At 44.2% G+C, this 9,689-nt stretch overlaps 1 pseudogene; it reads right to left on the bottom strand.

The window, feature by feature from the left end:
- Nucleotides 1-2,222: 2,222 nt before the first annotated feature.
- Nucleotides 2,223-4,455, bottom strand: LOC123852024 (large ribosomal subunit protein uL16m-like; annotated as a pseudogene).
- Nucleotides 4,456-9,689: the final 5,234 nt, after the last annotated feature.

Genomic DNA, 9,689 nt, shown 5'->3' with positions numbered 1-9,689 from the left:
AGGGGAAATTTACAACTAAATGCCTATATTAGAAAAGAAGGAAGATCTCAAATCAATTACCTAAACTTTCACCGTAAGAAACTAAGAAAGGAAAAAATGCACTAAACTCAAAGGAAGCAGAAGAAATGGAATGATAAAGAGAAGAGTGGAAATAAAGTAGAAAACCAATAGAAAATGTAACAAATGAAAAGTTGTTTCTTTGAAAAGATCAAGAAAATAGACAAACTTTCAGCTTGACTGACCAAGAGGGGGGGAAAAAAAAGAGAAAAGACACAAGTTACTGAAATCAGGAATAAAATAGGAACATTGTTACCAACCTTACAGAAATGAAAAGAATTATAAGGAAATCCTTGAACAACAGTATGCCAATAAATTAGTTAACTTAGATGAAATAGAAACTTCCCTAGAAAGACATGAATTACTGAAACTCACTCAAGAAGAAAATAGAAAGGGGTGCCTGGGTGACTCAGTTGGTTAAGCCCCTGCCTTCGGCTCAGGTCATGATCCCAGGGTCCTGGGATCAAGCTCCACATTGGGCTCCCTGCTCAGCTGGGAGTCTGCTTCATCCTCTCCCTCTCCCTCTGCTGGCCATTGGGCCTACTTGTGCTTTCTCTCTCTCTCTCTCTTCCTCTGTTAAATAAATAAATAAATAAAATCTTTTTTAAAAAAGAGAAGAAAATAGAAAATGAATGTTTTTAACATTTTTTTTCTGGAAGAATGGTTTTTTTTAGAGCAGTTTTAGGTGAACAGCAAAATTGAGAGGAAGGGCCAGAGACTTCCCACATACCCTCTGTCCCCACACGTGCATCCCCCATCATCGACATCCCCCCAGAGTGGGACATTTTGTGACAATTGATGAACTTACATTAACACATCATAGTCACCCAAAGTCCATAGTTTACATTATCACTCTTGGAGTTGTACATTCTATAGGTTTGGACAAATTTATAATGATATGTATCTATCATGATAGTATCATACAGAGTATCTTCACTGCCCCCAAATCCTCTGTGCTCTGCTTATTAATCCCTTTCTTCCACACCGACCCCCAGCAACCATTGTTTTTTTGTTTGTTTGTTTGTTTTTACGATTTATTTATTTGAGAGAAAGAGAGGGAGAGAATCCTCAAACAGACTCCAGGCTGAGTGCAGAGCCTGGTGTGGGGCTCCATCCCAGGACCCTGAGATCATGACCCAAGCTGAAATTAGGAGTCAGATGCTTAACTGACTGAGCCACCGAGGTGCCCCGCATTGATCTTTTTACTCTCTCCATAGTTTTGCCTTTTCCAGAATGTACTATAGCTGGAATCACAGGATGCAGCTTTCTCTGTTGATTTCTTTTCTTTGGTAATACATACTTAAGCTCCTTCCATGCTTTTTCATGGGTTGACAGATCATTTCTTTTTAGTGCCGAGTAATATTCCATTGCCTGGAAATACCAGGTTTACTTATTCAGTCACCTACTGAAGGACATCTTGGTGGCTTCCAAGTTTTGGCGATTATGAATAAAGCTGCTATAAACATCCATATGCAGGTTTTTTGTGTGGATAGAAGTTTCCATCTCCTATGGGTAAATACAAAGGAGCTCAAGTGCTAGATCATATGGTACAAGTATGTTTAGTTTTTGTTTTTTTTTTTTAAATATTTTATTTATTTATTCATGAGAGTCAGAGAGAGAGAGAGAGAGAGAGGCAGAGGCAGAGGGAGAAGCAGGCGCCCCACCTAGTGGGGAGCCCAATGCAGGACTCGATCCCAGGACCCTGGGATCATGATCTGAGCCGAAGGCAGACGCTTAACCATCTGAGCCACCCAGGCGCCCCGTATGTTTAGTTTTGTAAGAAACCACCTGTCTTCTGAAGTTGTTTTACCATTTTGCATTCCCATCAGCAGTGTATGAAAGTTCCTGTTACTCCATATCCTCACCAGCATTTGGTGTGGTCAGCGTTCCAGCTTTCGGTCATTCTAATAGGGGTGTAGTGGTTATCTCATTATTTTTTGTTTGTTTGGTTGGGGTTTTTTTGAGGTGATACTCAAGCTTTATTTAATGTAAATATAATACATTTTTAAAAATCAACAGATATTGTACAGTTTTTCAGAAATCACTTACTCATATGCTGCTCCTTGGTTAGATTTTTAGGGCTAGCCACAGACTTTAAGGATAGGCCGAGGGGAAGAAAAAGGTAGATTCTCTCTCAGTAGCCTTTTTACATGTATTTCTCACATTCTCACTACCCACGTTTAGACATATAGGGCTTGCCCCAGTCCTGCCTCTTCTGGGTCAAGTCATACGGGCTCAGGACTTTCTGTATCCCCAGCATGTTGGCAGTGGCTCTGCGTTCAAAGGTGCAGGGGTTGTGGTTGTTCTGTTTTCGTTCCTCTTGATCTTTCTGCCTCTTCTCTAGAGTTGCATGGTTCATGGCCTTTGCTGGGCAGGGCAACAAACAGGTCGAGGAAACGTGGTATCTCTGGATTCACCGCGCCCACCCATCTCTACTGTGAAACTGCCAGCCTTCCTTCACAGGAGCCACACACTGACCAATGGCACCTCGGTGGCCTCCCCGCCATGGGCTGTCCCATATCCTTGCAGGTGATGGACTTGAAAGGGGCTGGTACCCTCTATCAGGGAAACATGTTCTTGGTGTCCATAAAGCAGTGGATTGTCAGGTGCAGCGTTTCAAAATGTCCCCCATGGAGGTAACCACCACCTTCTGTGAACTCAGGAGCTTCATTCAGTACAAGGTACCTGGAAGTCACACAGTTATTGAGGTTCTCTTCTTCCTTTTGGCACGGTGGTGCCCTTTCAACAAATCTAAGCATGGGCTTTTCAGGAATGGAAACATCCTCAAAAGTTGGCACCAGGAGCAGTGTCGTCAGGCCAGCGCTTGGCGGGTGGGGCTGCCCCCAAATCAGACAGTGGTGCTCACAGGAGTGGCGCCCTGGCACAAGCCAGCAGCCATCGCGTGGCCACGTGGGTCGGGCCAGCTGGGGTGGCCACAGCCACCGCAGCATCTACCTCCACCAGGGAAGAGGGCGGTGCCCCGAGAGCCACATCTGCTCAGGCTGCTGGTATTATGTTGATTTAATTTGCATTTCCTGGGGCACCTGGGTGGCTCAGTTGGTTAAGCGTCTGCATTTGGCTCAGGTCATGATCCCGGGGTCCTGGGATCGAGCCTGATATGGGGCTCCCTGCTCTGCGGGGAACTTCTCCTCCTCCGCTTGCGCTCTCTAGCTCTCTCTCTCTCTGTCTCTCAAATAAATAAAATCTAAAAAAAAAAAAAGAATTGCCATTCTCTTTAAAAAATAATAATTTGCATTTCCTGATGACCTATGATGTTGAGCATCTCTTCATATGCTTATTTACTATCTTCTTAGATGAGACGTCTCTTAAGGTCTTTGGCCCATTTTTTTTTTCTTTTTTTTAATTTAATTTTATTATGTTATGTTAGTCACCATACAATACATCATTGGTTTTTGATGTGGTGATCCATGATCTGTTGTTTTCGTATAACACCCAGTGCTCCATGCAGTACGTGCCCTCCTTAATACCCATCACCAGGCTAACCCATCCCCCCACCCCTCACCCCTCTAAAACCCTCAGTTTGTTTCTCAGAGTCCATAGTCTCTCACGGTTCATTCTCCCACTCCGATTTTCCCCCCTTCATTTTTCTCTTCCTTCTCCTAATGTCCTCCATGCTATTCCTTATGTTCCACAAATAAGTGAAACCATATGATAATTGACTTTCGCTGCTTGACTTATTTCACTTAGCGTAATCTCCTCCAGTCCCATCCATGTTGATGTAAAAGTTGGGTATTCATCCTTTCTGATGGCTGAGTAATATTCCATTGTATATATGGACCACATCTTCTTTATCTATTCATCTCTTGAAGGGCATCTTGGCTGCTGTCTTAAACATAGTTTTTTTCTTTTTTTTTCTGAGTCTTTCTAAACTGGGTTTAAATCTTTATTTTTATTTTAGGAGTCAACTAAGTAAACTGTCATTCTTCAAAGTGTTTCCCCAATGCTGGGTGGGCTACCATAGTTAATTGGTGACTCGGGTGGTCTTCCACAATGCAATGCAGCCAGAGCAGATCCTTTCCACACAACATGCTTGCAGCTTTTATTTGTGCGTAGCAAGGACTGTCTTCCAGCTCCTAATAAAGTTTGTACTCCAGGAACGCTTTGTGGAATTTCTTGTTCAAGAAGAGGTCCTAGCCGATGACATATTTGCAGCAAGTGATCAGGTGCTAAATGTCTGTAATACTTCACCAGATTCTGGTAGGTCCTGGGATGCTCCTTCCCGGTCCAGTCGGTGCGGCAGGGCAGCAGCTCCTTCTCTGCCACCTCGCGGATCAGCACCTGAGCCGCCTGCTGACAGGGTCCATCTTCCAGGAACCGGGCGATGAGGAAGTAGAGCTCCGATCGCAGCTCCGAGAGGCCTTTCCTCTCACAAGACATGTTTATGGGTCACTTCAGGGCCGCCGGCGGGACACCCTGCCGCCGAGGGGAAGCGGGGATGGTGCCGCTGCCTGCCCTATAGCTGTCACTGTGTGTTCACGAGCCCAGCCTCAGCTCCACCATTCAAGCAACGGCCTCTTTGGTCCATTTTTTAAATCAGTTGTTTCTTAATTGAGTTTTAAGAGTTTTCCATTTCTTTTGGATAACAATCCTTTATCAGAGGTGTCTTTTGCCTATATTTTCTCCCTGTGGCTTGTCTTCTCATTCTCTTGATGTCATCTTTTGCAGAGCAGACGGTGTTCATTTTAATGAAGTCCAGCTTGTCAGTTATTTCTTTCATGGATCGTGCCTTTGGGGTTGTATCTAAAAGTCATCACGGTACCCAACGCCACCCACGTTTTCACCTGTGTTTTCTTCTAGGAGTTTTACAGTTTTGTGTTTAGGCCTGTGATCCATTTTGAGTTAATTTTTGTGAAGGGTGTGGTATCTGTGTCTAGGTTTTTTTGTTTTGTTTTGTTTTGTTTTGCACATGGAAGAGTATTTTCCTTTTAAGAATAGCTTTTCTTTTAAAATGTGTTCAGTGCAGGTACAGATGAAGTACCAATAAGCACAAAAGAGGAAAACAGCTCTACAACCTGAAAATAACTGATACCATTTTGCAGTGAAACCTTCAGACACGTGCACGTCTGCAGGAACGTCACAGGAGGTTAAAATGGGGCTCCTTGTGCTTACTTTTGCCCGAAGCCCTAAAGGTTGATAACACTACAACAGGTAGCCAAGGACCCCATATCCTAAATATCCTAATTAAGATGCCGTGACTTCTGTTCAACTGACACAGGGTAGACTGAGAGATTCTGAAACAGGATCTGCAGGCTTTGAGCAGTGCCCCCTCTAGCCTCTAACAGTGAGGGCTGAAGAGCAGTGAGAGAAAATTCCACCGAGAACCTTGTTGATGGGCTGGATCCCATGCCACCTCCCAGGGGGAGAGGAGTGCAGCCCCTCATCCCAAGCCAAATGAGACACCCTTGAGAAGACCCACTCAGAGAGCTAGATGTGGGCCTCCTAGAGTTTGGGGACGGGTGTCTGCCTTTTGCCAAGAGATGCCCACAGGTGAGAGACTGTAGCTGTGCCTAAGTCTGCCCAACAGCAAGGAGACAGAAGGACCGCCCTTCCTCAGTGGCAGGCAAAAGTATGTGAGCTCCACCAGGAGCCATGGGAATTTGAGGAGGGAGCTGGCCTGGGTTGTTTGAAAGGGGAAGCACACAGCAGGACCCCTGAGTGGGAGGGCAAAGGGCCCAAAGGAAAAAGTCAGCGTAAGGGAGACTGCTGGAGACCGCATGGGCTGAGAGAACAGGAAGCTTCCAGCTATGAGAGAGACAGCATCCCCCACAGAGAATCCTGGGAGCACCTGCAAAAGCACCTGGCAGAGAAAGAGGCTGCAAAAGTGCATGCGGTCCACCCACAGGAGCCAGTGATGGTCCAGGACTGTGCCTGCTGTGGAAGTCTGCCCTTCCCCCAGTCCCAGCCCAGGGCCCTGCCTCAGAGGGGTCAAAGGCAAAGGGAAGAGAAGCAGCTATGAGAAGAAATCCTTCCAGGATTCCGAGCTCATAGCAGCTCAGCCTGAAGGAGAAGATTCTCTTCAAGTAGGGAGAAGTTCAGATTGGACTGGACATTTCAATTCTCAAAGTAAGACAGTCCAACTGACTGCAAGGGACCAGAAGTGTCGAGACGTGCCTGAGATTTCATCCACGGGCTGCAAAAGGACAAATCCAGAGAGCGGGTTTGACATAAATGAGAGAAAGAAAACAGTTGCTTTATTATTGCACTTATGCCTGTCTTAACGAATATAAAAATTATTTTTTAAACAAGTACTAGATCATATTGGGTTCTTATATAAATAAAATGACTAATGTCTGTAAAGCTCCTAACATGATGTTTGGCACATAATAAATAATCACTGTGTTATCTACTACTATCATCATTATTATTAATGATTTTGTAACCTGCCTTTTTTCACTTAATGATATATCCTAAATATATTTTCATGTCAATAAATATAATTATGGCACATAGCCAGAATGCGAGATCCACATTGTCTGCTTGTTCAGTAATATATCCTTCTATTTACAACAGTGCCTGGCATATAGCAAGTAATCAATTCATAATTGTTAAATGAATAATTTCAAGTGAATGCAGTGTTGTTGTATGGAATGTACTACAGTCACTGGTCTTTTATTATCAGTTAGAAAACATTGCACACAGTCGCAACTAGGTGCTTTCATGGTTGTAAACCAGTCTTTAAAAATATCCTTGTTTTGTATCTTTGTGTATATCCTTAATTCTTTTCTTGGTATAAATTCTTAGAAGAGGAACCGCAGGGTCAAAGGGTATAAACGTTTCATTAAAACTTTGAAAATTTGCCAAATTGCCCTCTGGAGGGATTTTGAGGCTATGGAAGAACTAGGAATTTCCAAGTACAGAGTTTTTTTTTGTTTTTTTTTTAACTTTGCATATCTCTGGATATTTCCCCGTTCCAAGAGTTTTGGCAGGGCTTCAACACAAGAAGGGTTTCTGCAAGGTTGAAAATAAAAACATATTTCAGGAACTTATTCTAGGGCATAGTTGACTGAGTGAAATGGAAGGAAAAACAGAGCATTTGGCAGTAGGACCGTGGTAACTCCTTAACCCAAGAAGCCTCAGCTTGGAAGAGCACAGATTCGTCTCCAAGCATCACGAAGAAGATGACAGGTCAAAATGCCACTATTTATTGAGCACCTACTAAGTACGGCAGTGTACTGACCACTTTGGAGTGCAGTGGCCTGTCGCTGCTGTCCCTCAGTCCCCTCCCACCGCCCCCCAGGCCCAGGCTGCCAGCTCTCCACGGAAGGGCCTTTGTTGGCTTCATCTTGCATCCCTGGCACGCAGCAGGAGAAAGGCAGTTGATGCAATACGTGTTTGTAAGACTGAACAAAACTCTTCTAGGAAAATTCTAGAGGGGTTGGCACCGACTCTGGAAAGCAAGCACACACACATACACTCGAATGACTAACATCAAATGTGATAAACTAAACCTCTGTCATCTTGAGCTCTCACACTAGAAGCTCCAGCAGATTTTGGGTTTTGATCATTGTAATGAGGCTTCGCTGTGCTCCCTTGGGTGAAATGGACAAAAATGGAAGCCATTAGAAGTTTGAGACCCTGAGCCAAGGAACTCAAAAAGCTGAATACCTCTCTTAGGATCTGTGTGTTGAATCTGCATTTGGGGTTTTGGCAGTTTCCCTGGATATTGTCAGTGGGTGAGAGAAACAATACGGCAGGAATGGCTGTCTGCCTACCCAGTGTCTATTCCCTCCTGCTTCTTTACTATAGAACCCAATATTATTATTAGAGACAGCAAAGCACCTAACTAAAAAGTTACATTTCCAGGCCCGCTTGGAGGACAGATACAAAGGGAGCTGTTGGGTGGGACTTCCAGAAACATTCCTAAAGGAGCTTTATCCATCTTCCTGACTTCCTCTCTTCTTTCTTCTTCATACCCAGACACAATAGCTGGAGCTCCAGCAGCCATTTTGCAGCCATGAACTTGAGGTGGAAAATCAATACTAGAGATGTTAAAGCAGAAAGGATAGGAGACTTGAACAGACCAGCCCAACACTGCCTGCTTTCAGCTTTATTTCACTTGAGAGAGAAACAAACCCCTATTTGTTTAACTACTATCACTTGAGGACTCTGTTAGTAGAGGCTAAAGGTAATTGCTATTGGAATGACTTTCTATGGGGTGAAGGGCCCAGTAGTACCCCCTAGGAGCATTTTGCAAATTTTGTGGGAGGGGAGGGAGGTATGTTTTTTGTTGTCACAATATGTGGTACTACTTGTATTTAGTTGACAAAAGTCTGAGATGTCTTGTCCCAGATATTCATGTAGATCTAAAACAACAACAAAATGTTTATAATTACCTGTGCCTTAAACATAATTCTATTTTACAAATAAATAAAATATATTTTTTGCATGGTTTCAGACACACCTAATTTTCCAGGAATGTGACTGCCATGTAAAACAAAAATTTGGGGGGCACCTGGGTGACTCAGTTGCTTAAGCGTCTGCCTTCAGCTCAGGTCATGATCTCGGGGTCCTGGGACTGAGCCCTGAGTTGGGCTCCCTGCTCAGCAGGGAGTCTGCTTCTCCCTCTCCTCCTACCCCTCCCCCCGGCTTGTGTTTTTTTCCTCTCTGTCTCAAATGGATAGGTAAAAAAAAATTTTGTACTCTTTTTTGGAACTTTACAAAGATTTGTTCACTATTTGCAAAATTGTATCACCAATGGCAACACTAGTTGTATGCTGTGTAACACACTCTATTGACCTAAGTTTATAGTTGTCCTATTCATGGTGAATGTGAGTAATTACGGCACCCGCTCCGTTGTTTTATCTTCTATTACAGTTGGGCCCAAGCGTTTTCGTGTTGAAATATGAAATACTTTATTACAAATTACCACCCTTTTATTTCTTCTTTGAATCTTCCCAGTCAAGGCATTATGCTGATTTTATTTTTGAGAAGGTACGTACAGGTAAGTTATATTATCTATACATTTCAAGTCAGGATCATAAAGTGTGTTCCATTAAGCGGGGAGGAGGGCATTGGTCTTGACAGTGCCTGGCGTCCTAACTGATGAGACTCATGCACACTCAGCCTCCATCTGCTTCTTCACTTTAGTGTGAAGAGGCAGAAAGGACTGGCAGCAGAGAGCTGAGTGTTGGGGGTCTGCACGTCAAGCAAAAAAGGCTTTTTTTTTTTTTTTTTTTAACATTTATCTGTGGCAAGCCTGGCTTTCAGCATAAGTGCAGAAGATGCATCATGTGCAATGCCATTTGAGAGCTAATTATCTCTGAGCAGGTTGAGTGTTAATCCATGATCCACCACCCACAACTCTGTCCACTTTAGTTTTTCAGAGGACACAGAATTAGGACAGAACTCTGTGTTGACAGAGGGGAAGGGAGAGCACGACACAGTTCTGGGACTCCGGGGACTGAGAAAGGAGAGCGAGGGGAGGTAAAGAAACCACAGCGGCCATCTGGGGGTAGGGAAGGAGTGCCAGGGAAAACCGCATGGCCAGGACCACCGAGGGGACCTGCGGCTGGCAGGGCCAGCCCACCGCTCGCTCGCCTAGGTCACCCCCCCCACCCCGCCAAGTGACGGAATTAACCACATCTCACACTCCTGAATTGGAGCAGATAATT

The sequence above is a fragment of the Mirounga angustirostris genome, unplaced genomic scaffold (genome assembly GCF_029215605.1).
Source record: "Mirounga angustirostris isolate CCGP_5_RB_7025 unplaced genomic scaffold, mMirAng1.0.hap1 SCAF_10, whole genome shotgun sequence".
Taxonomy (NCBI): Eukaryota; Metazoa; Chordata; class Mammalia; order Carnivora; family Phocidae; genus Mirounga; species Mirounga angustirostris.
Note: the sequence above shows the minus strand (reverse complement) of the source record. Positions and strands in the feature narration are given on the sequence as shown.